Source organism: Anas platyrhynchos, chromosome 1, assembly GCF_047663525.1.
Source record: "Anas platyrhynchos isolate ZD024472 breed Pekin duck chromosome 1, IASCAAS_PekinDuck_T2T, whole genome shotgun sequence".
Classification (NCBI taxonomy): Eukaryota; Metazoa; Chordata; class Aves; order Anseriformes; family Anatidae; genus Anas; species Anas platyrhynchos.
This window is the reverse complement of record NC_092587.1, coordinates 93207405-93223377: the sequence shown is the minus strand read 5'-3', so window position 1 is coordinate 93223377 and position 15973 is coordinate 93207405. Positions and strand designations below refer to the sequence as shown.

Here is a 15973-nt window from a genome sequence, read left to right as displayed (position 1 = left end):
AGAAATAAACTATTACAAGTCCTGGCCAACAAGACCAAAAAAGCTTGGAACCATACAATAAATAAATAAAATAAAGACATTTATTTAGCATAACTCATTATTAAGTATTATAATGGAGAGGCTTGCCTTTTTCATCTAAGACACTAAGTGAGAATAGGAGAATCCTTCCTATTGTGTTTGCTTTGAATTACACATCCATTTTGAGTCATAGGTCAGGAATGTAAAGAGCTCAGATTGCTTCTAATGATGCCACAAGCATTTTACAATGAGGCAGCAAAAATCTTGTTTATTAGCAATTGTGGCTTTAATCTACGGAAAACATAATGGAATAACATGTTTTACAAAGATGAGGATAATTACGGCAGAAAAATAAGCAAGCAGATCAGCAGCTTCTCAGCTGTACCTGTGGAAGGTACTGACTGTATCAGGCCTACAGAAGTTAGGTTTTAGAGCCTATTTCATTTTAATATTGTTTTCCAACACCATTACTTTTTAACAAATTGCCATGCTTAAGCAAGTTGTTTTGACATGCTTTTAGGAGGTTTTGCATCAGCTGCAAGGACAGCTTTATAAGAAGTGTGATATTAATTTTCCTCAGTCTCAGCATACTTGAAGAACCAAAAAAAGGAAAAGGAGTGAGTTATTAGCATCACTACTCTTCCTATAACTTCCTGTAAGGTGAAACCCTTTTAGGGTCACGGTGCCCATACAATGCATCTTAACATCAGGGTTGAGAGCAACATGACCCAAAGAAACAGACAGAGATAGTCAGACATTCCAAAAATTAGAATGCAAGTTTCAGCTTTCAGACAAAACAAAACAAAACAAGTGCATTCAGGACGAGTTACTATGAAAGCTTAGACCTTCTTTGACGGTTCAGGGACCTATGACAACCTCAGCGAAAGTACTGAGCAGAGGCGTCCACTGACCAGAAAACAAACTTGCTCTGTTAGTAGAGACTTTGTGCCCTGTATCCTGCAGAGAAACAATAAAAAGCAGTTTTTACCTGTAATAAGCCTCTTTCAGGAGTAGGCAAAATCATCAGGCCCTGGATATACTTCAAGAGACCAGCTCATAAGTAAATGTTTGTCTTCTACTCAGCACAGAAACCGAAGGAAACATCACAAAAGACAGAGGGGGAAAAAAAAAGAGGGAAGAGAGGGAGAGAAAAAAAACTTAAAACATTCTCAAAAACTTGAGCCAGGTTCATTGAGTCAGGCCAGAATTTGCAACTCATGTGTAGATTCCCTACATACGTAACAATGTTGTGAACCTACTAGTGTAACCTTGCACCCTGATTTTCTGGCTAAGATTGATCTCCTCCATCACCTACTACTGTCCATAACTGTGATAGAACAGTGCTCTGGGTCCAGCTGGGGCACTGTGCCTGTGCACTTCCATGACCTCACTTGTAAAAAAAAAAAAAAATACACTTCAAAGGAAAGACAGTGTTTTCCTCTTTAGCATGTACTGCTATTTATGCCTCTAAGCAGCAGCTGCTGCAGGCAGGTAAAAAGTAGTTTTTAGCCTCACAATGTCACATATCTGAATTAAATTATTTCATTGCTATGATCTTCAGAGAGCAAAGAGCATTCTATAGCAGAAGGATGTAGTTGTTTGTGTGACTCTAATAGTGATTAGTTCAGGCTAAGCCAAAAGCCAGAGAGCATTCTTTATTACCATTTTTTGACACCATCTCCAAAGATGTTTGCTATCTTTAAAAATACACATAATCTGTGAATACATTTTGGTTGACAAAAGGAAAAGTAAAAGCCCTGCATCTTTCTGTGCTAGGGTTAAGCAATACTACATTCAAGGGTTTTGTTTATTTTCTAAAATGTTATTATATCTCTTCTTCAATTCAGCTCTCCCTGTGGAACCTACAGCACGAACAGACCTTTACAACTTAACTCTAGTCCCAGCAGTTTAAACAGATTTTTAAAAGAGAGAACACCATCTGATATGTTTAGAAGCCTTTTTTTTTTTTTTTTTTCAGCCTCTGTTACAACTTGAGGTCAGTTTGAGGATGGCCAGAAAAAGCCAGAAAGGCAGTGCATCCCAAAGGGAATGAATTCAAGCAGCACACACTAATCCTCCACTTCCTTAAAGGGTTCAAATCCACCACCTGGGAGCACCAATTCCAGGCACTGCCAAGCACCCAAGGCTCTGCTGTGACATCGGGGCTTTAATGGTGATTTCTTCTGCTCCCAGGGAGATGGGCATGGAGGTTAACCAGCATCCTCACCATCATCCTTGCACAACAACATGGGATGTGGAGTGCCTGAGGTACTGGGACAGGTGCATCTTTTGTTTCAGAAAGTCTTGTTATATCCACCTGGCCACAATCAAAGCCAAGAAAAGTCTCCTTGCATTTCATGTCATCAGAATGGAGGGTTGGGCGTATATTTTTGGTTGTTGTTGGTTGGTTGTTTTTTCTTGTTTTTGATTTTTGTTGTGTTTTGCTTTAAATCCAGCACATCTTGCATGAAAAAGGTAAAAGATATTATTTGACACTATCCACGGTGTCTAAGGGAGAATGAATTTCATAAAGAGAAAACTGTGGCATTTTAACAAAATCTTGCCAGCAACAGTTGCACAATATGAAATGATGATGATGCTTTAAGCCTCTTAAGGTCTTCATTTTACAATGTATAGCACATCAGAAGTCCACTGTTGGCAGTTAACGAGCGGGGTTGCTTGTGCTGAGGTCCGGTGGAAGAAAACAAAAAACAGTAGCTTTAGAACTGTTACTTTTATCTGGGGAGAAATGTACTGTCAAAGGCTGCTTCTGACAAAAGCTGTTATTTCTGTCAAAGCAGAGACTATATGGTTACATAGGCATTTAGACGAGGATCAGTTTGTTTATTTATTTATTTATTTATTGGAGCTTTGTTCCATGTTCATGTTCTTGGAACTGAAATCTTTCTACTTTTCTCAGAAAAACAAAATTAATTGTACTTAAGCTAATTATAGATTCAAATATGAAAAAGCAAGCTGTAGTACTGGGGAGTCTCCAGTGAGCTCCTTCAGCTCCTGTTTTTCTGAAGCTGGCAGTGCCCCACCAGATATGTGGCATGAATACACAAAGTGTGCCTTATCCACTGCACGAAGTGAATGACACTGTGCACAGTCTGCACAGCATGCTGTGTTGTTCTGTCACTGTATTCATAGCATGAAAAGAGAAAGCAAGACACTGAATAAAGGTATCGGCTGTGCCACTTCCACAGAACAGACCTCCCAGTATGTGTCACCATTTATCTCTAGAACAAAAACAAAATCAGACTACAAGAAGCTCAACCTCATTCATATTCCTGAAGCTTTTGTCAGTTACATGATGAAAGACCCTATATGCAAAAAAATTCTGCTTACTTACATATGCTGCCGGCAGAAGAGAGGTTGTCCTGGGGGCCACTGTCACCATCTTTGGTCCATTCATGAAAAACAAACTTACAACCACCCCTCCCTGGCCTCTGCTGCGGGGGCAAGGCAGGGATCCAAAACCACATCACCAGGTTCTCTCCCTCTCCCCACACACTTGTACCTGCTGTTTGCCACCAGCTTGATCGAGGATAACCAACAGGGCTGCGTCTGTAAAGGATGTGCTGCTGGCAGAGAAAGGAAAGCAGGGAACAGAGTTGCATCTCAAAAGAATTGCCTCAGGAGGGACCAAAAGACTTTACTCCGCAACAAGAAAGAAGCTCACAGGTCAAGAACCAGGATCAATAAAGAAAATCTCTCCCACCTGAATGCTGCCACCTAACCAGTGGCTACCTGTACTACTCACTAGGAAGGGCTGGGAATTCCCCTCACACCAAGACACTTCCATTCACACTAAAGCAACCTGGGCTGCAGGGGCAACAAGAACAGGCAGGACAGGAACAAAGAACAGAACAGCCCTCACACATACAGGTTTTCTTGATTCTCATGCCCATTTAGCTGCTGAATACAGGCTGACAGCTTAGTAAGGCGCAAGAGCTTCACGTGACGCAAACAAGGAGATCACTCTACTTTAAGAATCACCACAGTTGCAGAGAGCGGGCATTTGTGCAAAACATGATGCACAAATTCAATTTATTTCCTAATCAGAATGAGTACTTCCCACCCTTTGTCCCAGTACTGGAGGGGGCCCTCTCTACTGGTAATAGTAGCCTTCATATGCATTGTTCTGCATACAGTTCCTCCATTTCATTACATGAAAGCAAACCTGTCTTTTCAGTCCTAGTGCCCTGACCCCCTTCCAAACTCCAAGAACTTCCCTGGTTACGCTGTCTGTCATTCAGAGTTTCTACACTGCTTTGTGCCACAGCTGATATTTAGAAAAGAAAGCCATCCTCTTCTTTTGTCAGCTTACGGTGTATTTCATCTCCCACTATCTCATGAAGTGACAGTTTGATTATAATGTAATTACCTTTTTTTAGTGAACCTAGTGAATAATTTTATTTCCAGATGGGTTTATGCTCCTTATATTTAAGCTCATTATGAACAAGAAAGCTGCACTGGGAAAATACAAAGCAAGGTTGTCTTTTTTCTCCCCCCCCCCCCCCCCTCCTCTCCCCTTTTTAAGGTGAACATTATGTAGGGTTTATAAAGTGAGGGAAAAGATGCCAACACCACACAGTAGAAAAGGTGACTCAAACACGAGAGCACAAAAGAGCTTGAGAGCCCTTTAAGACATTTATATGGAAATTGAGAAAATAAATGTTTAATTTTCATTGCGTGGAATTTGGTAAAAGCTAACAGGCTGAATAGCTTCAATACCCCAGAATCAAGAGCCTGAGAAGCAAGGATGAGAGTGGCTGCAGACGACTACAGCAGGGACAGTGCCAGCTCACAAATTGATGAAATGAAAGTCTTTTTTATTCAGTAAAATCTCCAAGCCTCCTGTGGCTGGGTACTCGCCAAGGAGCTCGTTTGCAAGTCAAGTATTATTTGTTGATGCTAAGAAGCACAAGCTGATACATTTTGCCAAAACATGTGTCAAGAAAATCCATGTAAATCAACAGTGCTTTGCAGCAGAAACAGTGGTTCCTCTCTGAAAACTGTCTTAGTAAAATGGCACCCTGGGGTTTCCTGTTTATTGCATCCCAGTGACTTCCAAATCAAACACGATCAGCTCAGACGCAAGTGATAATGATTTTTTTTTTAACTGCTGCTTCTATGAAAATAGAAATAAAATTGCACAGCCAAGATGTTCTTTCTGGCTCACACATCAGCGGTATAGATCCTGCAACTGGTATTTAGTCAATAATCCTATTTATGACTGGAAATCCAGTTTTCTTTCTATCATCCAGTTTGTAGTTGATTGGCTTGAAAGGGAAAAAAGGGAAGAAAGAACATCCTGAAGCAGAAAAAAAAATCCTGAAGCAAACAAATTAACTTACCACAAAAGCGAAAATTGGATCCTCATTGGAGTCCATTTCTTTAGCAATGCTTTTACCTCTGGTTGAGCATGTGCTAACAAAATTCTGCTGTCTAAAGTAGAGGTGCAGGACCATGTACCATATCAACTACATCTGTCTGTGTTTTCTGAAGTGGGAAATTACTTAAATAACCAATTGAAGCAAATATATCCACTTCTCATTGCATTTCACCATTTGTAACCCTACAGACGTGGCTGGATAATGATGACATTTCGAATCTGTGACTCATAAGAGGTACATGTATATGACTTACTGGCACTGCCAGCCAGGCTGTGACCTGGCATCAAGCTTCCTCCTCCCGAAAACTCCCACACACTGCTCCTCGCAACACATCAATTCTCGTCATCTTTGACCAGCGGTTGCTTGAAAATACACATCCTGAAAATAAACAGGACTTTGGTTTATAAATATATGCATATTTTTCTATTTTCAAACAGTTCTGGGCTCATTTTCCCATATTCCCAAGATTTAGGCCACTGATAAGTAACCTAATCTGCTGTAATGAGAATATCGCTCATTTTCTGTGTGCTATCTAGCCAGCAGCTCTCCTGGGACACTTTAAACTAGCATTTAAAATGTTGATATTCCACGCACGTATTCTACCTTATTCTACTGCCTTGCCACAGACCTCAGTACACCAACCTAATTGTTCATTTGTCTGGGCCTGTCAGTTTTTCTATTTCCACACTCCCACCTTGGTACCAGCATTCTGTTAGGTGGTGGGAAAACCCAAAGATTGCCACATACCACAACATCATTTATTTACTCTATCAAACAGGAACTATTGATTGATTGAGCTTGTTCAGTAGCAAACCTGCAACATAATTTTATCAAGAAGTAGCTTAGTTCTACTTAAGAACTGGAACCTGGAAATTCATATAAAAGATGTGAAATATCATTGCTGTTACCTTTTCAAGTGAAAAAAAAAAAAAATCAACATTACAGCAACAAAAACTAGACACCTACAGCAAAGAAAAGGGGAAATCATGTGAGAGAAAACTCAAAGATAAAAGAGCTAATATTAAAGCTTAGCAGTCCCTGGGGGTATTGTGAAGGCTTCTGAATGGATGAAGCATTTCTAGTAATTATGATGAATCGAACAAATACTGTCAACCTCAGGCTCACCGCAAGACTATCTTGAAAAAAGGACAACTAATTATATATATGTATATATAACTGAAACCAAGTTATTGTTTCACTTAAATGACTAGGATCTGCCTACCAGAAAAGCTTTTTTATGAGAATTGCAACCTTTAAAAAAATAATCCCAAGCTGATTTATTTATTTTTTTTAAATACACTCAAACTATTTGCAATGTATTTGAACTTGTCAATCAACTCAGATGAACAGTTTTTGTAAATGTGCTACAGAGCATTCAAAAACCAATATTACTATTGGAACAACCTTCTTTAAAAGACAAGAGTTCAAAGACTCATCATTCTTGGACAGGTTCAAATTTCCCTTTAAGGTCAAGAGCAAGATTTAAAACATTGTCCCTGCAGAGGCCTCCAGACCATCTTTGTTTCTCTTTTTCCATGTGTTTTAGCAGTTAATTGATGAAGCATCAGACTTTTTCCTGATGCTTCCAGTAGAGGTGACTGAAGAGCAAAGGGATGAAAGAGGCTATGTCTGTAGAGGTCCCAAATCCATGAAACAAAGATTTATCAGAGTAAAGCCATAGATGGGACCAGAGAAAGAAATGATAAACTTGGGACCCTCCTCCTTATCCAACACCACAGAGCAGTTCTGGATTTTAACTTGTCCACCTCTCTGCCCACCTTCCAGAAACCATGGGTCATAGCTGAAGGTGTCTTCTTAATGTTCTTATCTACTTTGTTTGGCTTTGTTTCTGTCTGAAAAAAAAAGACCAAATTAAGGATTATAAATTATGACAAAAAAGGAAATTTGAAAGCAACATTTACCAAAAATCCCACTTCAGAAACACAGAGGATACATCTTGAAAGGCCCCAGCTCCAGTCCTTCAGCATATAATTCCAAGTAGTCTTTAACTTCTTCCTGTCAGTGTCATGTATTCAGAAATGGCATAGGAGTGGTTAACTTTGTAGTTGTTTTTCCTTCAATCAAGGAAGTAGCACAGAGGTCAAAGCTTTATATGACTGAGAAGCTATCAAGCTGGTGACAGCATTAAAAAATAAAAGTGTCTGTTAAAAACTGAGTCCATCAAAAGAGAAAAAATCGTGTCAAGAGTCATATTAAATGACTCTATTAAGATGATTTTTTAAATCAATACATGGTATGCAGTCCACGTAATTCAATTTTACAAAAATTTAACTAGATTATATCTTGTCAAGAAGACCTTATGGGTCACTTTAAACTCAATTTTCATCTGTCCAAATAATGAACTCTAGAAGGATAAGAGATTAGCACTTTGGAGTATGTTTTAGTGCAATCGAAGCTTTCTTGAGAGGAGGCTATTGTACTGAAATTGTCAGAATTGTTCCTGGATTATCATGTAGACAAGAAAAAAACCCTAGAATTAGTTTCTGCGAGTTACCTTGGGCAAGATAAAATAAGGCACTGACAAGACACTCGAAGAAACTCAGTCACTCCCAGCAATGTAAAAGCTTACCCCCAAAAGGCTGAAGGAATTCTGAAATAATTGCAAGCACTTCCCCAACACAAAATTATAAAGTAAAGATGATACAAGTCTGTAAGATTTTATTTAAAATTAAGTATATTCTTTTCCACATGTTGTCACTGACTCCTCATTCTTTCCAGTCATAATTCTTTGCTACCCTCATTATGATTTCATTCTTTCTGTGTACCTCAAAACCACAAGCCAACTTTTACTCTGCATTTTTGTTTTCAGCTTCGGGGGAGACCAGTGCGTGCAAATCACAGCATTTCTTCTCTCTGGCTTGCACTTCCCCATACAGAAATCCAGCCAGGAAAGAGAATTAAGAGGCAGCCTGAGCCACTGCCTTGCCAGGAGGGAGGCTCCATTATATCTATGTCATTTCTGACAGACTTGTCTCTCTCGTTCTGCTGTGCCTGCCAGCTGCTGAAATGCCACCAGTTCCCCAGCTGGTCTGTTCCCAGTTTTCCCTGTCTTGTAGCACTGATAAATTTCTTCTTACTTGAAGTCTAGGGAATCCCATTACATTTTGTTTTCTCCCCCAAGGACAGGGAAAATTGATCGCTTGCTCACCACCAAAACTCTTTACCTACTGACCAGCTGCCACGTCCACAGTCTCAGTAATATGTGCTGAACTATAAACCTTGCTAATGCTCTCCAGACTCCAGTCATCCTGAGGACACCAGAAAAGCTAATTTCACCTCTGGGATGTGCAGAAGCCAACCTGCTGGCTCCAGCAGGAACTTTGGGTGATGAGCAGAGCCTTGTCCTGGTTTCAGGACAAGGGCTTCTTGGCTCAGTGCTCCTCTCAGGCTGGGCATTGCTGTAGCTCACAGCTCTGACCCCAGACAAGACTGATGTCCATCAGTGCAGCAAAACATCATCAGACAGCAGTCCTACCTATCTGTGGTGGCCAGAGGCACACATGACACATGAGCTGCTGTGGCATAGCCTCACGACTCCTCAGCAAGTGACAGCTCAAGTCAGCAAGAACTAAGATTCAAAAGCCTTTTACAGAGCTAAAACACCACCTATGGGACGGATGGCTTTATCTGGCATTTGGGAAAGGCAAGCTGCTCTGGAGCTGGCATGCTGCATTGGAAATGGAGAAAGGGAGAAGGATGGTTGTATTTCTGCAGGGACCCTAATGGGTGGTATAATTCCTTAGTGTCATGGAAACCCCTACAGCTTGCATTTACTGTGCATGCTGGGTCAGGCTCTTTTGCTTGTGCCAACTAACGAAGGGTTGCCTGATGTGTCCTTTCTGGCCATCATCCTCATTACTATGTCTGGAGGGTCTAATTTCCTACTGCTTCACATAGTTATGTGTGACCTGTTCGCATTTTCTATATGACGAATGAGTAACTGTGGTTATCTAGAAGAAGGGTAATTAAATATATAATATGGAGCTAACCAGACAGAGATGAATATTAAAGTGAATATTAAAGCACCTGACCTGGCCAGGTGCTCAAAGATATTGCTGAAAATGTCTTCAAGTTTAAAAAAAAAAAATACCACCTTGACAGATTACTAAGTGTTTAAGCCTTTTGGCAACAAGAGCTGCTAATAAAGAAACAGTGTAAACCAGAAGAAAACAGTAGCAACAGTAATTATGCAGCAAAATGATTAAACAGCTCACAGCCTTAATGACTCTAATCTATTTTATGAGAGGAAGTCACATCTTCAACATTCAAAAAAAAAATCAATTAGGGAGCAAGGGAGATGGAAAAAAATCTATTTAAACTGTGTTCCTACAATCAAGTGATAAATCAGTCATGAGTAATTGTAGAAATCAGTGCAGCTCACCATGTTTTGATAACATTGGCTACTCCACCAGGGACTGAAGCCCTGTTCAGTTTCTCAGCATCCAAAGAGACTCCACAGAGTAATCTGAGAAACTGTTGTACCGGACTAATCGTGCTGTCTGGCTGGAAGAATATCCAGCACTACCAAAACTAAGAAGCTTGCTTTGGAGACCTTTTCTTATTTTTATAGCAACAGAGCTAATTTCAGTTCAGTTCAGAGATACTTAACAGTCTCGTTAACTCTTAACCACTTAGATATTTTGTTTCCTCTTCACATTCTTTGTGTTTGTTTTCCCCTCCCAGATAAAAGAATTGCAGATACCAATTTCCCACAGTGACACTAGCCCAGACAAGGTCATTCTTGGAGGCCTGCCGCATTCCCCTTTGCCTGCAGAAGCCAGAAAGCTCAAGGGAAGAACACTAGCATGGTGCATGGGAAAACCTGAGGTGTTTCCCAGACTCTTCCTGCACCGGGTCTTGTTTGTTACAACATAACATTGACCTTCATGGTCACCAGTGCTCTGAAAAATAGGCCTCAAAAAGGAGGTTGTTTTCACTGCACTCTTACCCAATTCTTGACGTACAGACAAGGATTGTTACACCGAATTAGACAGGTTTGTGTAATTCCAAAGGTAATAATAAATTAGTCAGATCCCCTCTTTGTCTTTTCCTAGACCTTTTAGTGAGATTATTTTAGGTATCAGAACCCAAACACATTCTAAGGTTTTAATATTTATTCTTGTATCTCTCTTCTCTACCCTCACATTTGCAAAAAATATTTTGAAACACAGAAAGCTTGATGCTATAAGATATCTACCTTACAAATGTCAGGGAAAAACAAAACAAAACAACAACAACAACAAAAAGCACCACCAGCTCCTACAAATATTGATATATTTATAATGAAAAATGATACAGGCTCTTTTTGTTATGATGGTATTAGAAACTTTGTCTGATGTATTTTGTTTGCTATAACACACTTCAAGATCTGTGTGCCATGATGCAGAGCTTGCCTTTCCACCTCATGCTGAAGGTGCAGAAATGCTTCTGAGGACAAAGGATTGGGCTGGAGAAAGCACTCCAGATGCAAGGACTAGTATGAATGAGGAAGAATTTGGAACTGGTCATGGATAAACCTGTGTGTTGAGACAAAATATAATTTCTTATTTGCCGCTTTTCTATGCGGTTCCACTTTTTATATTTAAAATAAATACTTCAAAATATTTTATATATATGTATATATATCATGATTACCACCCCTTTTCTGTAGACTAAACGTCATAAGCTTAACTATCTCACACACATACACACAAAAGGTTAATTTTCAGAAGATGGTGGGAGATGAAGAAACTGTAATAAGGATCTACCTGTGCCAAGGCTGTTGTGCTTCTCAACATTTCCCTGAAAAAAAAATAATAAATTACCACCATAACATCCATCCCCATTTGCTCAGTTTTCAAATTTCAGAGCGAGATGCGATTAATTAACAAGGGTTTATATTTGTTATGGTTTTAGACCTAGAAGTTATTGACAGCCACTTGACATTAATTATTTGTAGTATTGACATCTTTGCACCATGGAAAGCTCTCTGGAGAAGAGCTTGGGAATATGCCAAAGGTGGAGAGGAACAGTTGCTGAAGGCAGGTAGGGAGATATTGATGTTACACGTGTGCAGATGGGGAAAGCAGGGGGATTTAGTTGTTGTTATTAGTTTCATTGGTAGGTCTCAAAACCGGGAAAAAGAGAGCCTTCGTTGTTTCGAATCCTTGCTTCCAAAGAGTTAGGCACAGTGTGACCCTACCCAACTTTTGGATGCAACTAAGGCACATGAGATAGTCATGGAGAGAATGTCCCCACCTTGTATACACATGTCAAAAAGCCATTTAGCCCACCCCCAACAGGGGCTCATGGGCAGGTGAACTGAGAGTTAAGCAAGTTCCTGGGGTTTCCAATGGAAACCCCATTCATGCAAGGGTAGAAAATAGAGGAGTCAAGTGATAAGCAGAACATTACATTTCAGATGGCATCAAAGAGATGTAGGTCAAGTTGTAGCTGTACTGAATGACAACCCAGAAGTCCAAGAAATCAGCGCACCATGGCTGCAGGCAGCAGCCCAAGTAACATGGCCTTGATGGCAAAAGCTGGGGCAGACACTGAGTGCAGGGGTGGGGGATCCACACAGGCCCCCAGTGATGCTGCCTGGTAAACAGCAGCTGGGAAGAGGGTGGGATCAGGGGAAGACCTGCAGCTCTTCAAGAGGACATCTGCCCAAAAACAACAGCTCTGGGAGGAAGTTACCAATGATGAACCTTCCTTAAGTTGACCATCAGCTGGATTACACGGGGAGCAAGAGACTACCAAGAGAAATTTGAGAGTAGAAGTCAGTTGGAAAAAAATAATAAGGTGTAAAATTTATGACTGTGGAGGGAGATTTTGAGGGGGCGAAGTGGTAACATAGTGCCAATCAAAATCCAATTTGAAACTCAGAAATTCATACACATGCCTTACGGTTTTGTTAATGTCTAATATTGTGGTTTATATTGTTGGTGATATTGATCTTGAATATATATATTTCACTGATTGTTCTTTAATTATTTTCATTTAAAGAAAAAAAAAAAAAAGTGACTTTGATCTTGATTTGATATAAGTGCATAAATCACGTAGCTTTTTTCCTCACACCGTAGGCAAACCAGATGGCACACACTACATAGCAAGGAATGAAGGTGTCACAAAAACAAACCACCCAGCAGACTGCTTTCCTGCTCACCTGGAGGGGTTAAAGTTGGGGTGAGCACCCACATGATGTTCGTGTGTTGCTGAGAGCTACTGAGCAGAGAGGATGACCATGTGTTTTTCCTTTTGCTTGCCCAAGCAATAGACCAGAGAGGATTCAAATAAAAGAATAAAATGTTTCTGTGCAGGTAAAAGTGATCCCCTTAATTACACAAGCAATAGTCATGAATTTAGCTTTTACTTCTCCGCATGTGCTATTTAGTGCAGTGGTTTTCAAGTTATCTGTTTGTGGGAGACACAAACAGATAACAGATAATACTATTGGTAAAACAGGGATGCTGCTTCCCAGCCAAAAGCACAATCCCAGAGATCACAAGCCATCACTGCAGGCATTTCTGCTCTTCAGTTCAGAGGAAGACTCTCATGTTGGCACTGACAACTTCTTCTGGGAGTTTCCAGCAGAAAAAAAGGAAGCAAATGAAGGTCACAATGGCATTTAATACTAAAGTAGCTTATTAGTAATCACTAGAACAGATTTGAAAGTTGTACCAATTATCCTTAATCATTTATCAGCTACAGCCCAAGAAGCACAAGCAGAACCTTTGTCTCATTTGCACAAGACAACTCTCGCTTTGTCAGAGCTTTTCCTTGTCCTGGTTGGATTGCAGCTCCCTTTTCTTCCTCCTCCAGTTTTGCTTCAAACACAGTGCAACTCCCACAGATCTATACCTCACGCCCGACCTCAATAGCTCCCTCTCAGACTGAAATGCAATTTGGTCTCTGGTGGCCTCACTCCATTCTGTGTTGTGCTTCGATTGCTGGAGCAGCCAATTGGGGCAGTAAGTCAGAGAAAGATGTTGTTCCCATAGTAACCCATATTCCTCTACCCACTCATTAGATTAACACATTTCAGATCAAAGGTAGACATCAAAATATCTAATAAACGATAGTCCAAGACATTACTTTTCAATATAATCTAAACCCACCAGATTGTCTCAAATGGCCCTCCTTGATATCAGAACATACATCTATAGCTGCTATGTTCATTACCCTGCCCTGCCTGAAAGCTATCAAAAGCCTCTTATCTAGTTCACTTTATTGTTTGCAGACAGTTGTTTAAGTACTGAAACAAAGAGAAATTCCCCAATATCAGAGCTGCAACAAAGTCAAGGAGTTCATTATCTCTGCAATTAATGCCTTTGGTACACTTAGCATTTGGATAACATTAGCAACTTTGCTTAAGAAAAGGCCTGATGCACACTCCAAGTAGCAGAAGATGTCTTACCAGTTTAATCTCTTCCCAGTTCACTTTTACTACGTTCTTAGTATTTCAGCATGAGTTGACTTAATGGAAGTCTGAGCCTGAGGAACAAATTCATGCATTGAGTCCGTGTGCCCAGATAATACGAAAACCCTTCAGGCTGCCTCCCTTCCATCATATAGAAATTCTGCTGCACACAGGAAAGCCTGAAAGAAACACTGAAAATGGCACAAACCTACTGCCACTGAAGGTTTCAACATCTTCCATTAAAACAGTTGACAAGGAGGCAATGGATGAGACACATTTCCTAATTTTTATCATGTTTTCTCTTGAGTTTTTAATAAGTGTTTCTCCATCTCAGCTCCCCACATAGAAAATGAGCCATTTCTTTTGATTTTCTTTCCAACCATTCATGTCTCTAAACTGACTTTATGGTTCTCAGAGAGGGTCTTGCCACAAACATATATACACACAAAATACGTGATGTACACTACTTGAGTAACCTGCAGTTGGTAAAATTGGGTCCTGGACCTGACTTGGCTTTCAATGCTGATGTAATACAAGCGGTGACTGCAAGCTTGCTAAAAAAAACCCTTTTCCGTGCTTTGCCATGACTCAAGCAAAGCCTATTTACACCGAACAACATCATTTGGATACTGACTCTAGCTGGCATTTTCATGTCAGTGTTCTTTGTTCCTTGTAGATTTGTATCTGAAAACCAGCATTTTCCTGACAACAGGTGCAGTTTCACTAGTCTGTTCAAATCACCAGGAATTGAACTTTGTTCTTTTTATTTTTCTTCTACACCTGTTATAAATGAAGTCTCAACTCAATCTGAATTTATTAATATTTATAAAAGAAATATTTATAAAAGGTATAAAAGGCAAGTAAACAGCGCTGGGTGTGCGGGGAGTCTACGCTCCACCAACACACACACACGAACATCAAACATTCTAAATACACAGAACATGGCTTTTACATACTAAACCCAAGCATGCCTATACAATCAGGAAAGGTAACACAATCCTTTAAGTTCCATGACTTAACAGTCTCCATTTTCCATTCCTTTTGAAAAATGCCTTGCTTTAAGTTGTCAAGCAACTTGGCCTTCGGGCCTTATGTATCCTGTTCTTCCCAGGTCGAAGAAAACAAACCCATCTCTTTTTCAACAGGGGGCATAACAGCAAAAGCCTTCGACGGCTGTAGCAGCAGAGGGACCGATGGCATAGCAGTCGGATCAGTAAATGAGCCCACAGCTCCCTCACTGTCTGGCAAATCACACATTTGTGATTGTGACCCCACAGGGCTCTTTAAGGCTTCAGAGATTGCTCGCCAGGTGCTGAGCAATCCTGCTGCAACTTTGTCGTTTTTAGTTGCAGAGTCCCACACCTTGACCTCAATTTGGTCCCATATTTCAGGATCATAAACTATTTGTTAATAAGGAGAATAAGCTGTAAGGTTGCGAGGACAGTCTTTGTTTCTAAGGACGTATGACTCCCCATAATGCGCAGCTGCTTACCAGCGAGGGGCAGTTGTGTGTGCAGGTCCGCTTCTCTCAGCTTGAGCTTCTTCCCAGCTCCAGTGCGCCCATTTCCAGCGACTTTCAGTACGAGCTTCTCTGTGCAGTTTGCTGAGTTTGGCCGAACCTACATGTATCTTCATAAAACGATCAATGTGCCTGTTCTCGTCCTAGTCTTCATTCTGCTAGCCTGTTCCTTTTCATTCCTTCTTTTTACTTCTTTATTGATGATGTAACTTCATCACATCGTGTTACCTTTTTTTTTTTTTTTTTTTTTTTTTTTTTATCTTGAGGACAGGCTCCCCTCTTATACCCTTCTCCCCCACAGCAGTTTTTTTCAAAACAACTTTTCATTGGTCAAACAACTTTGCAAATAACAGCAATGGCAAACACCCAGAAACTTCCATGCCTTACTGGGTGGAGAACAAGCAACCTGAGACTGCATGGAGTCTCCTGAATCACCCTTCTTTGTTCCCTTTACATTCCTGATGGCCTCATTGTTAAGAATCTGATGATACCATCATACAAGGGGCTTGCCGACCCCCACGGCCACACTCCCACATCTCCCCCTTCTTTATTAATATCAACCATCTTCTCGACACGAATTACCACTCCATATATAACAACCTCTCCTTGTCA

General features: G+C 40.4%; 1 long non-coding RNA gene across 5 annotated transcripts in view; it reads right to left on the bottom strand.

The window, feature by feature from the left end:
• Positions 1-1536: 1536 nt before the first annotated feature.
• The window catches only part of LOC106018465 (uncharacterized), a 54401-nt gene continuing 39964 nt past the window's right edge, over positions 1537-15973 (bottom strand). The window contains exons 5-9 of one of the 5 annotated variants that reach the window (XR_005267766.2): positions 7199-7273; positions 5674-5798; positions 3542-3605; positions 3374-3421; positions 1539-2702 (exon numbers count right to left, since the gene is read on the bottom strand). This is a non-coding gene — a long non-coding RNA (uncharacterized lncRNA). Of the gene's footprint in view, positions 2703-3373; positions 3606-5673; positions 5799-7198; positions 7274-15973 lie in introns of all 5 variants that reach the window. The other 4 variants (XR_005267767.2, XR_003494795.3, XR_005267764.2 and 1 more) reach the window with 4 other exon arrangements.